We start from the raw sequence: 18,134 nt of genomic DNA, 5'->3' as shown, positions 1-18,134 counted from the left end.
GAAGAGTTGTTAAAGTTTTGAAAAGTTAAAAAAGCGAAAAACGTTCAAGGAAATTAATTTGAGAAATTACGTTTAATAAATGAAAAAAAAAATAAAATACATTAAAAGGAAAAATACATTAAAAGGATATAAAAACCCACTCCTTGTTTGGGCTTTGAAAAATTATTTTTTAAAAAATCCACGCCTTGTTTGGGCCTGGAAAAATAGTCTATAAAACATCCACGCCTTGTTTGGGTCTTGAAAAAAAAAAATTGTTTGGGCCTTGAAAAATGCTAAATAGCTCTGTTTTGAAAAATTAAAAAAATTCTTTAAAAAATCCCTTGTTTGGGGTTTGAAAAATTATTCTTCAAGAAATCCACGCCTTGTTTGGGCCTTAAAAAATAGTCTTTAAAAAATCCACGCCTTGTTTGGGGTTTGAAAAATTATTCTTTAAGAAATCCACGCCTTATTTGGGCCTTGAAAAATAGTCGCCCAGTTTGGGCTTTGAAAAATAATCTTAAACAAAAACCACGCCTTGTCTGGGCTTTAAAAATAGTGTTTAAAAAATCCACTCCGTATTTGGGTCTTAAAAAATAGTCTTTAAAAAATCCACGCCTTGTTTGGGCCTTGAAAAGTAGTCTTTAAAAAATCCACGCCTAGTTTGGGCTTTGAAAAATAATCTTTAAAACACCACGCCTTGTTTGGGCCTTGAAAATATATTTTTTTAAAAATACACACCTTTTAATCTCTAAAAATCTTAAATCTTATTTGAAAAATGAAATTTTGAAAAAGCCACGCCTTGTCTGTGTAGTTAGAAATAAATATAAGAATAACCAGGTATTGTTTGGGACTTGAAAAAATATTTTTAACCCTTTCAGTGTCAAAAAAAATTTTTGTCGGAATAAAAATCTAAAATTTTGTACTTAAAATCATATGAAGGCACAAAGTTTAGAAAAAAAAAAATTCTTATTTTAACCCTCGGACAGTTTTGTTTTAAAAAAACAAAGACAATTGTAACGGTACATAGGATAATCGAAGAATTGCAAAGAAAGAGAGTAATTTTAAATGTCCAATATATTCGACAAAAACACTGAAAGGGTTAAAACCAGTGAGCGGAGCAGTATAGTCGAACGTGGCCGACCATACGATACCCTACACAACTACCACGTAACACCAACTTTCTGCGGATTTTTACTCCGAGCCTGGGCAATATTTCTTGATATTTGCACCCTCTTGTCCGATTAGAGTTCAACAGCACCTCTTGCTAACAATGACATATTTTCCGAATATTACTAATATACAGTACAGCCGCCCCTCTAATTACTTGTCCAGATTCCCTTCAACGTGTGTGGTGTTGTGATGTTCGGTTTATAATTGTGGCCTATAGATCGTCTCGAAAAAAAAAAACAAACAAAAAAGTTTTCGGTCCACTTCATCCCGAATTGTTATCTGATCATCATCGAAAATTGTAGGCGTTGTCCTTGACCATAACTTTATCCTCATGGACAATTTCAAAGCGATCAGTGCTATATTTCCTCCCTCTAGTGTGGTAATGGGTTACTAAATAATATCTGAATACGTAAGCACCTGTAAATATTTACGTGTAACTCCCACATCCGAGTACATACCACAATATAATTGGTATCAATTTAAACCACTCCTCTTTGATATACAATCAACTTTTCGGCCCTATGTCCTTCAGGAGTAAATATATACGCCATAGAAATTTTGTCATTTTTCACACAAAAGTCAGGGTCCATTTGACCCGCTAAATATTGACCGATCTTTATCAAAACAGGTATGCTTATTCTTTGGCCCAATCCCCTTCTCCATTCGAGATTTTTGGGTCATACTTGCGGCCTCTGGAGCGACCAGAAAACCCGACAAAAATTAAGTATTTGGTCCATTTCATCCCCTAAATATTAACCGATCTTTACCAAAAACAATAGGCCGAACCCATCCTGCATGCAAAATTTCGTGAAGATTGGTCCATAACTGTGGCCTGTATCGTGTTTATTAATTATAATGGACCGACGGACGGACACACATGTCTAGATCGACTCAGCTAGTCGAGATATGACGATCGGTATACTTAAATATGGGTCTAGGACCAATATTTCGCGGCGTAACAAACTCTTGGGGCTGCACAAAGCTATAATATCCTGACAACATAGTTGTGTAGGGTATAATAAAAATTACACAGTGTTTGGATGCTTGAAAATTTTATGTTTAAAAAAATCCACGCCTTAGTATATAATAAAATTTAATATTTTTTATTCGTCGGCAGTTATTTTCTTCATTATTATTGTTTGTAACTATAATTACTTACAAATAATAATAATTGTTATTATTTTTCTACCCAATCGAAACCATCGAGAAATATAAATAATAAATATTATTTCTATTTATAACTGTTGACTGGTCATGAGGTGAACTGACACACCCATTCAAACAAATATATCCTTACACATACTAGTAGGTCATATAAAACAAACAACACACCCATAGGGAAATCAACAGCTGTTACAACAACATTTACATACTCTATTTAACTTCATACATACACATATGGCTTTGAATATTTAAAAATATCAATAGATATATTGAAACTAATAGAGAAAGTACGAGTAGTGTGAATATTTTAATATACCAACGAAAATGAAAACTTGTTTCATTATTGGAATGCAAGACATGTTCATGGGGTTAGGAAAAGGGGGATGGTTAGCAAGGAATAAGTTCGAATATGCTTGAATATGTATGAAGGGTGGACCATGATGTTAGTTTCTATACGGAACGAGGAAAGTATTTTATTTGGAAAAAGGGGAAAAATAAAATAAATGAAAAATATATTCAGAGAAATAAGTGATTAAGACTATATAATGGGCGACACAATATTTGAGACAATTAAAAAAACGTACAAATATCGAAAATTGGAATCTAAAACTTAAAGTTACTCTGTGTTTCTGTAATTATGTTTTTGAACAAAGGACCCTATTAGTAAGGTATCACATTTATTGATTTATTTTTTTTTCACAAATATTTGGTACAAAATTGAGGTCCTGACCCTTGGCGAGTATATTAAGAAACTGGAAGGACAAATTCGTCATATTTCAAGTTTTTTTTTCGTTATGGCATGATGAACTTGTTGATGGTAACTCTAAAGCGCATAAAGAAACTCCCTTTATATGAATTATGTTTGCAGTCAAATTTAATAAGAAAATTTGTTTATAACATATCTTCCGTCTATCTCAAGTCCTTGTAAGTAATTTTTGTTATTGAAATCTGAACCTGAAAAATGCTCTCAATTATCCGAGGCATACTTGTCATCCATTGAATTAGGTCCCCGTAGTTGTTATAATTTATTATCGGTAGATAACCCTAATCTAATATGTACTCTTCTGTACCGTTCTCTATTTTCCATTGAATATCTGCAAGACGGTCTGGATATTCTCCCCCTAGTGTATAAAATTATTTTAATTTTTTTTAATTATTTCGAAAAACAATAATAATCTGTAATCATTTATTTGGCCATTGAAGGTCATCAAATGTGTTTGTTTGGATTTCTATCTCGGTTTTTCATAATCTCTGTGTTTTCAATGTCTAGAAATCGAAGTTATTAATATCATCTATTTTGTATTCTTTTACATTTCAGGTAAGTTGGAACATGAATATGCTTTTAAGATATCAATAAGTACACCAACAGTCAAGTAAGTACATTGTCTCACTTACAGCAGTATGCAAATATTGTACATTAGGTTGGAACTAAAAATAAAATAACAAAGCATATAATGATTATAATAATTAAGAGATGGATCCTAGAATGAGATTTGTGGAAATTTTTCTTTCAGTTCCTGTGAAATATATTCATAATGTTCTAACTATAAAATTTACTGGACAATATTTTATATAAAAAACCTTCAGAATATATTCGAATGATAGAAAATCTATAGATTGTTATTTGTGAGGTTGTTTATATTAATATGTCTCATATAAGGTCGTTAGGAGGCCTCTAGTATGACTTCTAATTACAAAAAGACTAGAACGAGACCTACTAAGAAGCTGCTAGATGCAGAGGGTTAGTTGATTCCAATAACATTTTATGTCGGTTTAGTTATGTCCATCCTTTGATTATATCACGAAATATTTGTTCAAAAAATCCACGCCTTGTTTGGGCCTTAAAAAAATATTTTTGTTTAAATTCACGCCTTGTATGGACATTGAAAAAATATATTTTTTAGATCCACGCTTTGTTTGGACTTTGAAAAACTATTTTTTTAAAAATCCACGGCTTGTACGGACTTTGAAAAACTATTTTTTTTTAAAAATCCACGCCTTGTTTGGGCCTTAAAAAATATATTTTTTTTTAAATCCACGCCTTTTTCGGACATTGAAAAAATATATATTTTTTTAAATCCACGCCTTGTTTGGACATTGAAAAAAATATTTTGTTTAAAAATCCACGGCTTGTACGGACTTTGAAAAACAATTTTTTTTTAAATCCACGCTTTCTTTGGGCCTTGAAAAATATTTTTTGGCTGAGTTTCAATATTCGGTACCTATCGATTTTAAGTAGTATACATTTCTAACCGAATTCAGGTCTTTAGAGGATAAAATGCTTTTTCAATTTAGGTCAGTCAAGAAGTTCTTGCTGAGATACATTTAGGTCTTCTAAACAGGTCTTATATAGATTAAAGTCCTTCTACACGTATTCTTGAGATCTTGGAAAGGTTTTCTATGAAAGGTGTAACTTCCAAAGGATTTCTGTAGACATAGGGACCAGTATCTGTCCATAGCAGACTTGTAGAAAGTCTTATTTACTAGAAGCCTGACAGAAAGTGTTCTGTCGTTTGAAAATACATAAATTATATTCTATACATAATCAGAAGACACTCAACAGGACTTATATAGATGCAATGCATTCTACACGTCTTCTGCTGAGAAGATTGGATCATAATATAACTTCCAAATGCTTTCTGTAGACATAAGAGTTTTTACAATACTACAAAGGTAGGAGTTTTTGTATAAGACATTCATATGGGTTTCTAACCTTATAAATCCTCTGCTATGCCTTCATACTGTAAATTCAGTTTAGTTTGGAAACAGGAGTGATCTACTACAGCGCCAAATATCTAATAATAGGACATACACCTGTAAGTGACCTGCTGTGCACTCTAGAGAAAGAATTGTGTTAGAAGTCATATTTGGATTTGATTGCCCCAAATGCCTCGGAATTCTGTTTTATTAGTGAAGTCCTTCAGCTGTTTTTTCCAATCACATCGTCTTATGTCGTTTATTTTATGAAAGGTGTCATTTCCTAGGAATTGGGTTCAGAAGCTTGAAAAGGCTGGACAGTGATATAGGAAATTTTCTAACGGTTTGCTGTCTTCTCCTCACGCTCCGGTTTCCTCGCATCATATCTGGTGCGAGCCCAGCTGTTATGTCCTTTCTGCTGATTCTTCTGTTGTTTTGTGTTAATAATTTCATTTTTAAGCTTTTGGAGTAGTTTATGTAATGAAGTTTTCGGAATCGCTCATGACCATTTGGGCTAGGTTCTCGTTAATGAAATAAAATATTTGCTTTGTCTTATCCTCGTTTGGGTCCCCCCAAAGGAAGACATATTTATGGAGGGCCTAAAAAGTGTCCTATGTAAAAAATACTCTTTATAACAATTTCGAACTGTTGGGAACCTATAGAAGGCCCTTAGCTAGATTACCCGTAGCCGTGTTATAACACATTCAGCATTTGTAGACCTCGAAAGCATCTACCTATAATCGGACTTTTCTCCATAGAAAATCTACTTCAAAAGGTTTAAAAAAAATCTACTTCAAAGGTTCAAATGTTTCTAGAACTACAAAACTTCAGTAAATTATTATTTCTATAGTATAGCTTGATAAGTCTCTATCAATAGAATATATTTATGACCTTGGTTAAAGACATTTTTCATAAATTTAACAGTTTCTAAAATACCTTAGAAAGAATTGACATATAAGAAACTTAGCAGGTCTTTATACTATAAAAACATTTTATTTGATCAACAGAAGACCAACGGCATATACGGATGATCGCACTATCCAAAATTTCAAATTATTTTCCAAAACAAAAGGATCAATACCTCTTCGTTTCTTACATGGCTTCAAATTTCTACAGTAAACACGATGAATGGTACCACAATTCTCTATTTCAGATATTCTATGGGCTGATGGATACCTTAAATAGGTATTCAGCATATAATTCTTCAGGAGACCTTATATGAAAAGGTGTTATATTTAAGAGATCTCCTGTCTTTAGAAGTTCTTCTGGCTAGGATAAGCTTGAGCTCATCTATAAAAAAACAAAGAACCATTAAAAAATTGGAAGTATTTTAAATACAAAACTTTTTTTAGGACAGCTACAGATCCTTAAAAATAAATAAATATAAAGTCTTTTTTCAGAAGGCCTTCCTTGGGTCATGAATTCAGCTAACAGTACTTCTGTTTCTATTCGACCTATAGACTATGATATAACTACAGAAAATATTAGGAAATTTAAGTGTCTTTAGGAAATCTTAAATAGGTCTTCAGCCTAAAATTTAACATTATAGAGAAGACATTTAGAAGACATTCTGTGTAGAGAATCCTTATATCCAGAAATCTGTGGAAGGTTTCGTGCCTACAGATGAAGGTCAAAAATCCATTAGATTTAATTTTTTATCTATAGGAGAATACTTCCAAAAGGTCATTTGTTTTTGGACTTTAGAAAATTATTAAAAGGTATTCTGTCTATCTTTGAAAGATCTTGTGTACATAGAAATTCTTTAGATGCTATTATATCTGTATACGATCTTTAAAAGTCCATAGGGCTGATGGATTAAGATTTTGTGAAGCAGAGAATATGTGGAATCGCCCAATCGAATCATTAGGGGCCAGTCTGCGGCTCTAATATTTCCACGAAAGCGTTTTAAAAAAAAGTTGAACCAATAACGAAACTGTCCTGCTTATAACCCCCATGTTTCTTTAATTAGTTTAAAAAAATGAAAATAATAATTTCCGTTCAACAATCCTATCCTATTTTTAAATTTTAAATCTAAATACCGTTCAAAGTTTATCACTGCAAAGTAATCTTCAAAATTTTTACCACAGATGTCGCTTTTCAACAAATTCATTTAAGCACACGCCAACAACTTGTTACGTTTAACATTCCAATAAAAATGAAACTTTCATCTTTTCAATGCTGAAGCATCTGTGGTGACGTCATTCCCTTCCATTGGAAATTAATGACGTCAACAAACGGTTAACCTTCATGGGAGATGGACCATCCACCATCTAAAAAGCTCTTTGACATTTTAAAACACACCATTTCAAGGAACAGCTGTTTTAGCAACAAAACATAAACAAATGAGGATATGTTTATTTGTATGCGTGCGCATACACACAAGCACACAACAAATTCCCAAAGAGGACACATGCTTGTGTTTATTTTCTGTTTGTTTCCACATTCCATTCTAACTTTTCCCGCCAATTTTGCCTAACCATAGCTAGGGGATGACTTCTCATTCTTCCACTTCTTCCTTGTTTATGTTTTTTTCGTTTTTCTATTTCCTTGATGTTGGGCGCCATTTCTTGTCGTGTGCATAACTGTCACTTGGGAAACTGACTAGAGCATCTGAGTATGTTTTGAAGTTTTCACATGGTGCGTGTGTTTGTATGTGTGTAAGTGTATTTTCCTTGCGTGCGTATTTTAATGCGCTGGCGTGTTATATAACACGTGGTCTACAACTTTTTTCATTTTTGTTACCTTCTTTGCCTTTGAATTTCTGTGAGATTTTAGCTGCTACTTTCAAACAAAATAAAATTCACCAAGAAAATCTCGTCTCTCTGCAAATAAAGAAACATAATGAGAGTAGCTTCATTATAAAGAGGAGGAGGTCTACATTCTAACTGTTTCAAAATAATTTTCAGAGAGTTGATTGTGATTTTCATCTATTTCCTGTGACCATTGCTTGAAATTTTATTTCATCACAATTTCAGATTTCCTATCAGCCGTAATCATTTGATGGACATTTATTGCCTGTGGTTTATTTTGAGTGGATTTTGTTTTGTACTTGAGGGGACTTATTTTTATTTTACGCTTAGCTGGACTTCTTTTTTCGGTTTATGTTTAAGATATGGAAATGAATTGGAATGCGATTGGATATGTATGCACCCTACACCTGTTTTGAAATACCTTTGCAGTATCAGATAACTACGAATACCTGTGGAGAGTCTTCAATAAACAAAAAATCTTTTGAAGACGTAGTCTGTACAGAGAAGTATATTTAAATATATTGAAGTCGTTCCAATGATATCCTATATGCCTTATATTGATCTTCTTTATATAGAATATTTTTATAAAGTTGTATGCCCATATATAGAAGTCCTTTCGGAGATCTTTGTCTTTTTCCCCTAGAAAATCTATACAATGTATTCTTATTTTAGAAAACCTCAAGAAGGTATTCTACCTATAAAAACCTTCAGTCGGCCTTATATATGCGTTTTCAGAGGTCTTGAATAAGGCATATATCGTATTTAAGAGATCTCCTCTTTTTAGAAGAGAGGCTGTCTATAGGATGTCTTGAGGATATTATATCTTTAGAAGACAAATTGGCCTTAAAAAAGTCACCTACTGACAAAAAACTATTAAAAGTTATCGACAGATTTAATATCGTCTAAAAAGGGAGATCTCTTAAAAACAAAACCTTTTATATAACTTCTAAAGATGTATATTATTGCATGATTTTATTCTGAATACTTCGGGTATTAAAAAATTCTCATTAACAAAATTCGTTCTGCCCATGGTTGTGTCTAAAAGAAGACCTATAGGCTATGATAGAAGGTTTTCTATCTTAAGACAACCTTTTTCGAAAAGACATTCTGCCTAGATATGACCCGTGGAGGATCATTTGGCTATAGAGGATCTGTTGACGGCCTAGTGTCCATTGAAGCATTTTTAAATGCTTAGATTTGGTCTATATGATGCCTTTAGGATATATTCTGCATAATCTGAATAATACCTAGATATGGCCCGTGGAGGATCATTTGGCTATAGAGGATCTGTTGACGGTATAGTGTCCATTGAAGCATGTTTAAAGGCTTAGATTTGGTTATATGATGCCTTTAGAAGATATTCTGCATAATCTGAAAAATACTTATTCTATCTATAGAAGATCAGTATCTGTCCATAGAAGAGTCTTCTTTTTCTAAGAGCCGGGCAGAAGGTATTCTGCCCTTTGAAGACCCATGTCCAATTTCCTTTCTATAGAAGACCTTTAGAAGGACTTTTCTATAGACCAAACAACTGTCGTACTTCTATCGAAGACAAGTAGAAGATATTATACCCATGGAGGACCTGCCGAATATGTTGTCAGGAGACTTGTAGAAGGTAGAAAACAAGAGGGATTCTGTAGAAGGTCTTCTATATATATTGAAACCCTGTTTAAAGGTTTCTGTCTGGAGATCCTGTAAAAGTTTTCAGACGTCAAAAGGCCTTTAGATGGTATTTGTCTATGGAGGATGACCTATAACAGCTCTTCTATGAAGCATGTAAGAGGTCCAATAGATGCTTAGATTTTGTCTATATGATGGCTGTAGAAGATATTCTGCATAAACTTTTTATTATCTTCATTCTTTAGAGGACCTTAATTATATTTCTTTTCTATGGAAAAACAAAAAAAGGACTATTGTCGACTTTTTTATTCAATTCACCATTAGGAAACATAAATATATTAGGTTGGGGAAAAAGAAATCCATTTATTTTTTCAACATGGTGTTGAAAATCGAAGTGAACAAAGAAAAAATTCGGTACATTTTTAAGTTTTTCTTTTCAAAGGCTAGAATTGGGATTTGTGTTTATGGTACCGATACGGTAACAGCCAATTAGGTGGAATTTTGGTTTCGAAGATTCCGTTCAGAAATTTTTTAAGGTAGACTGGTCGTCGAAAATGTCGATAAAATTGGAGAAATGGTCGAAGTTTACATGTTAGTAGTCGTAACATCGTCCAGGAGCTAAAAATCGATCATAAAACTGTTTTAAATCATTTACAATTGACCAGAAACGGCGATAACTGGCCAACAGGAGAGTTGTTGTGTTCCACCAGGACCACGCTAGGCCGCACACATCCACAGTGACTCGCCATAAACATCGGGAGTGTGGTTGGGAAGTTTTAATGCATCCGCCATACAGTCCGGACTTGGCACCAAGCGATTACCATCTTTTTCTTGCATTGCAAAATTCCTTTAATGATAAAAATTGGTATATAGGGATGATTGTGAAAATCGACTACTAGAGTTTTTTGCAAATAGAGAGCAGGACTTCTATGAGAGAGGCATTATTAAGTTTCCTTTAAAATGGCAACAAATCATACAACAAAACGGTGCATATCGAGCATTCCGAAGCATGTTAAATAAAGTTCTATATTCATATAAAAATAATGGATAATCTTCCAGGAGGCTTTTTATCCTCTAACATCTCAAAATAGGATAGTACCCATATATGGAAGATATTTCGAAGCAAATATTGAACCTTATCTTCTCATCTCAGGAAATCAAATTACGACCTCTTCACTTGGAAAATGTCCATAAACCCATCAAAATAAATAAATGGTGAGGAGTATTTATATAGGGACTAGACCAATTAAGGGCAACCTTGGTTCGAAATTGATACTAGAAATTCTAAAAACATAACATCTGTCGGAACAAGATTATCGTTAAGGTTTTTTATACTTTCATAAATTAAAAAGGCGGTTAGGATCTTAAAAATATCTAAAATATTGAGTGACCTTAACATGGCGGCTATGTTACACACACATTTGTCAATTGTCGTCAAAATCGTTTGGAAAATGTTCCTACTTGGGGATTATTTATTTTTTTGATGAAAATTCTTAGGAAAATGCGACAAAAATTCTAAAATTATTCGGGATCCTAATATTGGGGCTAATTAAACGTGGACATATAACGACAATTTTCTGTCAGATTTTTTTTTTTTCATTCGAATATGGCAATTTAGAGTAAATTCGGCCAACACAATACAATCGGGACCCTTGTAAGGGTGCTCTGTACTACCCAAATACTTTTATTAAAGTGGAGATATTTTATTATCTGAAACTCCAACATTATATATATCGTTTCGAAAATGCCATTCAAATTCAATTCAGTCCATCAAAATGCCTATTAAAGAATTGGACTATAATTTCGGCGGGTACTTTTTCATATTTATTGGGTCTCCGAGGATCCCTATAAAGTATTGTCAACTTGTATAAAAAATTATCAACATCTTTTACTGTAGGGTATCTAATTGTTATTGGTTTTTGTCTCCCAATATTCGAAGGACATCATGTCCTTTTCCTTGTGCCATTAGTCCATGCACACACACACAAAGGCTCTCATTTATCTATGAAATGTTCAAACAAAAAATGTATTTCCGTACAACAAAGTTCGTTAAGGTTATCAGATGCTATTGTTGTGACCATTATTATTCTTCTTATTGTTGCTTTATTTGTTGTTGTTGTTACTATTTCCTTTGCAACACAATTACAAATGGCACTAGAAAGTTATTTGCTACTGTTTCAACAAAAAGAAAAAAACCCCAAACAGAACGAGAGAACATCGTAATCGAGTGGTGAAAATTGTGTTGCAAATTCACTGACATGTGCGTGAGTTTACCATCGGGAGGGTGGGTGATAATAACAGGAGTGTCAAAATGCTGTGGTGTGGCAGAGCAGCCAGGCTAAAGCAGCAGAGACGTTGGCAGAGGCCATGTTGTTGAATGGATGACACAGCTCCTTGTGAATGGGCAAACACAGACGATAATGAGAAATGTTTTGGTTTGTTATCCTTTTTCCATCGCTACTGCGATGCTGTTAACAGAACAGTACGCTGCTGCTCTGTCACCAATGTCAAATTCTAGCTTGTTCTCCCAAAACGAACAGCAGCTCCAAAACAGCAGCAACATTTTCAGTTAGTTGGTGATTGGCAAACGCGCGAGTTATTTCTAAAGTTCCCGCAAACCTCGAACAAAAATAGAATTCGCAAAGCCATAGCGTGTGCCGTACTGTGTGTGTGTGTGTGGGAATGTGTTAACCATTCCGGAGTGTAGAAGAAGAGAGTGAAAGAAGAAAGGAAAATAATGGAGTTGAAGTGAAACACACAAAAAATAAGTGAAAGTGCTTCACAGAAGAAAAAATAAAATAGAAGTCAATTTATGAAGTTCAAAGGAATTTCTTCAAAGAAAATAAAGGATATAAAGGAATTTCAAGGGAGAAAAAAAGTTAAAAAATTAAGGGAAATAAAATATTCATTTGAAAATTTTAAGGAAAATATAAAATAAATATTAAATAATCCCAATGTGAAATCTACACAATCTGCAAGTGCGGAGTACGAGAAGCAGCTGAAAGAAAAAAGTGAATATTGTGTAAAAGATTGGACATGTTTTGTCCTTGAGGTTTATGGTGAAAGTTACTCACATACACATGTGGAAAAATATAGCTGTGCTATTTAAAATAAATGTGAAAAAAGTGCAGAACAAAAGTTAATCTGTGGAAATATACAAAAAAGCAAAGGTTGAAATTCAAAACATTATTTTCGATGCAAACTATTACAAGGATAACACACACACATCCTTGTAATAGTTTGCATTCCCTTACCGATTCACATTAATGTTTATGTGTTTGTTTTTTGTTTTCCCTGTTTTCCATCAATTTTATCTACTGTGTTTTTTGTTGTTTTTTTTATTTTGTTGTTGTGTGAAATCATCTCGAGTTCCCAAAACAAAAACACATCATTGAGACAAAGTGCTACCACTCAAAAAAAGTTTGGCACTGTTACGCATTCTACTATCATGGACCATGAAACTATTTCGGTTGTTTTTGTTATGGTTGTGATTTTTGTTGCTATTGTACGCAACACAAAATAACTTTATACACCAGAGAACATATAGATTTACACAAAGTGTGTTAGCATTTATCCATCCAAACACTCACACACCCATACATGTTAACACCCATAATGTTATATTTTCTTTTTTGTTGGTATTGATATGTGTGTCTTTGTGTTTTTTGCTGCAATACTGCTGCAATCGATTTTAAAGAAACAAAATAGAGATTTTCTACAGGGGGACTTGGGATTATCGCACAGTGGGAGAAATTGCTTGAGTTAATGGATTTTTAATATATATCGATATCGAATAAGAAGGTGGGAACAATAATTAATGAAATGAGTTCAAGTCTATTTTAGCGATGTTCAATGGATCGCCGAAATTTGTCGCTATAAGCAATACATGGTATTCGCTATAAAAACGTGATATATTTTACAGGAAGGTTTCTCTTAATAATTTCAGATTTAATTAAGCTATTATTTTAAAATTTTAAAAATATAGTTTTGTTATAAACTAGTTTTGTTTTGAACTATAGTTCTAAATTTCAAAATAATAGCTTTATTAAATCTGAATTTATTAAAATAAACCTTCTACTGTAAAATTCCAAATTTGAGGGTTACGTTTTTTTTGGCGAATATGGCTCGATATGTTTATACATCTTATCGGGAATTTTTGATTACGACAGCATAAAAAATCAGTAATATACTTTTAAACTTCGGAATGTGCCGCCTATATGGATATCTTCCAATCGGCCAAACAAAAAGCTTAAGTACAGCATCAAATCGGAAAATTTCTCTGATCTCTAAATCTGTTAAAGAGCTTTCGACAACCTGGTTTATTGTTTTCGAGGATCCGAATGTATTGTAAAGAGTGTTGTGAAAGGCATTTAGAAAATATTTTGTCGAATTACATTAATAGAATATCTAGATGGGATATTTAATCAACAAAATATGGATATATGGATATGGCCGTAAATTTTCAAAATTCCTACCTTGGTTTTCTATTTCAAAAAGTTTTCATTATACCCCCAATTTTTAAACACCTCCATACAATACAACTTACGGCAAATATTAGGTTGGGAGAAAAAGAAATACATAATTTTTATATGAACTATAAGACTTTATTTAACATACTTCGGAATGTCAAAATATACATTGTTGCCATTTTAAAGGCAACTTCATAATGCCTCTATCATAGAAGTCCTGCAAAAACTCTGTAGTCGATTTTCACAATCCTCCCTAGACACCGATTTTTTTATCATTAAAGAAATTTTGCAATACAAGAAAGATACGATAATCGCTTGGTACCAGGTCCGAACAGTATGCCGGATGCATTCCCAACCGAGCTCCCGAAGTTTCTGGCGAGTCACTGTAGATGTGTGTGGCCTAGCGTTGTCCTGATGGAACATGACACCTCTCTCCCAACGGTCCAGTTGTTGACAGTAGAGATCAGAAATGCATAGCAGAACCTAACTAAATGCATAGCAGAACCTTCCCGGCCGTTAGTCCTGGTTTGGCCACCGTTTGAGGTGCTTCAACGCTCTTTCAACACGATCGTTTTCGCACAGGTTTATCGTATGTGATCCATTTCTTATCTCCAGCTACCATCCGTTTATGAAATGGGTCTCTCTCATTCCGTTTGGCCAAGGCTTTGCAGATGAAAATTCGATCCATCATATCATCATTCCCAGACATCGAGCATTTTTTCGAATCCAGCTGCGTGTAAATGGTTTAAAAGCATTTATGGTCGATTTTAAGCGACTGGGGATGTGAGGACTGCTAGCAGCCGGTCAACTTCCATAATTTCTCCGATTTTATCGACATTTTCGACAAAAAAATTTGATTTATTTTTCCCACACCTAATATATTCTCAGCCCATGACATATTTTGTATTTATTTATTCACACCTTTGTAACCGACCGGAAGTCTATATGTCGGGACTATGCTTCTTCGATGTCTACCTTTGCATCTAATTTATGCTTCATAAATATATTATATGTAACTATGAAGCCAGTGAGCGCAGCAGTATAGCCGGACGGGCCGACCATATGATACCCTACACAATTACCACAGAAGTCAATGTTTCTGGAATGCCAATCTTCCGGACCAGCTTGAATTTGCGAAGCCAGTCACTAGCTTTCATCATCATTGATGAATCAAACTGTAGAATCACCATGAACTCGCAGGTCACTTCCATAAATTATACACTTCTTTGTGGAGATATTTGCTCTTCTGCGGATATATTTGCCGAACCAGGTTAATATTTCGTGGTATTTAGAGGTCAACTGCTCCTCTGTGGCATCTTGTCCTAATCATGTTTTCTCGGATTAATTAACTAGAAATTGAGTTGTCCTAGTGTATTCGGGGTCTAAAATCAATATATAACCAATGCACACTACATTTCTTGCCAAAAGAAATAAACACAGACATAATTAGTATGCGATAAAATATTTTATCTAGAAGACCAGAAGATCACCTATAGAATATCTTATATTTATAAAAGATCTAGAAGGGATTTTACATATTTAAATGATAAGCAGAAGGTATTAGGTCTGTAGAACACCATTAGAAGTCTTGTTGTTCTTATAATCCATTTAAGACATGTAGAAATTAGACAGAAATTGCAGTGGTAATTTTTAAGGCCCAATGCGGTGAGTGCCCCTTGTATATTAGGGCTTGTTATGGAAGACAAGTTGGGTATCTTTGTCGGTTTCCTTCATGCTGGAGACTTCCTATTTCATTACTAGAAGATTCTAGTATTGTTCACCATGGTCGAGCGTTTCTGAAATGTCAATCTTCCGGAACAGCTTGAGTTTGATCTTCTCCCTTGAGGAGACAATGCCAGCTACTAGCTTCCATGATCGATGATGAATTAAACTTCAATGCATTATACACGTGTTGGTGGAGATATTCTATTTCTATGATTATACTTCCTGACAATGTTTGCTGTTATATGGTATCTTTCGTCCGGTAGTTCTTGTTTGATTGTCAGACTTAACAGAAGATTCCGAGGCAGTAGTCGTTTTATGGTAGTAGAGTCAGCTTTGCCTCTCTCTGTCGATGGATCCAAGTCACAATATTCTCTGACTTAGTGTTGAAGCATCAATTTTTCTTTTTTCCATATTTGGTATTTCTCTGACTGGTCCTGTCATATTGGGCGTTTTCGAGATAATGAAGGGAATAATATATACTTTCGCCGAGTGTTCATTTCAGATAAAACGGTTCGTCCTAGCCAATTTTCACCCCCTGATAGTTGTCTCTTCACATTCTTTTAGACCTCTTCCATCATCTGACATTATATCGGGTCTATATTTTGTTTTCCGTCGGTTGTAAAACTCTCCTGTTTTTTAAGATTCATATTTATTTAATTTTCATTATCTCCCACTGTTTTTAAACGTCTTGTATTATTTAACATAAACTCTCTTGAATATAAGAAATATTCTATCTGCAAAAACTAGTAATCTATCCCAAAAAAATTTTTTTCTTTCCATTGCCTTTATGAAAAATTCAAGGATTTCCTGTTTCAGTAGTTTGTTTTTATTTTTCAAATATTTTGTTGCTTTTAATACGGATAGGTATTTTACTCTGCATATATTCGGATAGAAAGAAAGAATGTAGCTGCAAGATATTATCCGAGATTCATGAACAGAAAATATGTCGGCTAAACACACACAATATAATATATTGTGTATGTGTGTGTGTGTTTAGCCTAAGGTGATTACTGCTGTTGGTCGATTTTCGTGTGTGTGTTTGTGCCTATGTGTGATATATTTATAAGGATAATGTGTTTTTGGTATTTTTTTTAGGTTTTAAGAATTTTAGTTTTTCTTCTGGCAAAATTATTTTGTATTTTAATTTTAGTTATCTGTGTATGTGTATTTGTTTCGTATTGATTCAAATGTAATTGGAATTTTGGCAAATGTCCTTGTTACTTTTGAAGTGCTATAATTGTTTGCCTAATGTGTGAACCATAAGGGTTTATTTTAATTTAATTTTTGCAATTACAGTAAAGTGCTAACAATTTCAAAATTAAATAAGAAAAGGCCTCATATATCATAACTATAGGTGTCGTTCTTAAACTTCATCAAGAACTTGCAAAGCTTTGTAATAATCGACGAGATATTTGAAGTATAACCTCAATATAAATGCTCAACACTTAATAAAGGTCAACCACACCATTGGGATATACTGTCAACTTGTCTGGTCTAGAATGTAAATTTTGCGATTTTTCATACAAAAGTCTGGGACCATTTGCCCTCTAAATATTGATCGAATATTCTTATCCGTTAAAAATTTATTGACATTTGTTTCACAATTGTGATCTCTAAAGGGAATGACCATAGAACCTAGAAGGCATAAAGGAATTATATAAGAAAAAAAGTTGTAATCCATTTCCTCCTATAAGTATTATGTTAGGGGAAGATGGCTGTACTGATAGATTTCTCGTAAAGTATTTTAGATTTATGCTCGTTGGAAGGGTGACATCTTGCAGTGAAAAAGGATTTTGCAGTTTTTTGTTTGGTATATTAAGTTGTAAAAATGGAAGTGAACAGGATGTTAAAAATGGAAGTGAAAAAAAGAGAAAATTCGGAACATTTTAGAGATTTTCTTTGGCAAAGGCGAAAATGCAAGACAAGCGGCTAAAATTGTGAATGGTGTTTATGGTTCCGATACTGTAACAGCCAATTATGTGCAATTTTGGTTTCGTAAATTTCGTTCAGAAATTTTGATGTTAAAGATGCAACTCGCACAGATAGGCCGGTCGTCGAAAATGTCGATAAAATCGGAGAAATGATCGAAGTTGACCGGCATGTTAGATATCGTAACATCGCTCAGGAGCTAAAAATCATCTATAAAATTGTTTTAAACCATTTACACAAAGCTGGATTCAAAAAGATGTTTGAATACCACACCAATTAACAGAAAAATAGGATGGATGAGAAATGGATCACATATGATAACCCTGTTCGAAAACGATCGTAACCAAACCAGGACTAACGGCTAGGAATGCATTTGGCCGGATTGGAAGGGGATTATTTATTATGAGTTGCTTTCGTATAGCCAAAAACTAAATTCTGATCTCTACTGTCAATAAATGGACCGTTTAAAGATAGTAATTGGCCAGAACTGGCTAACAGGAGAGGTGCCCGCCAGAAAAACGCTAGGCCACACACAGATACAGTGACTCGCCAGGAACTTCGGGAGCTTGGTTGGGAACTTTAAATGCATCCGCCATACAGTCCGGACTTGGCATCAAGCGATTATCATATT

This window comes from Musca vetustissima, unplaced genomic scaffold, assembly GCF_032173495.1.
Source record: "Musca vetustissima isolate MV318-11 ecotype Yass unplaced genomic scaffold, APGP_CSIRO_Mvet_v1 utg9639, whole genome shotgun sequence".
In the NCBI taxonomy this organism is placed as follows: domain Eukaryota; kingdom Metazoa; phylum Arthropoda; class Insecta; order Diptera; family Muscidae; genus Musca; species Musca vetustissima.
Note: the sequence above shows the minus strand (reverse complement) of the source record.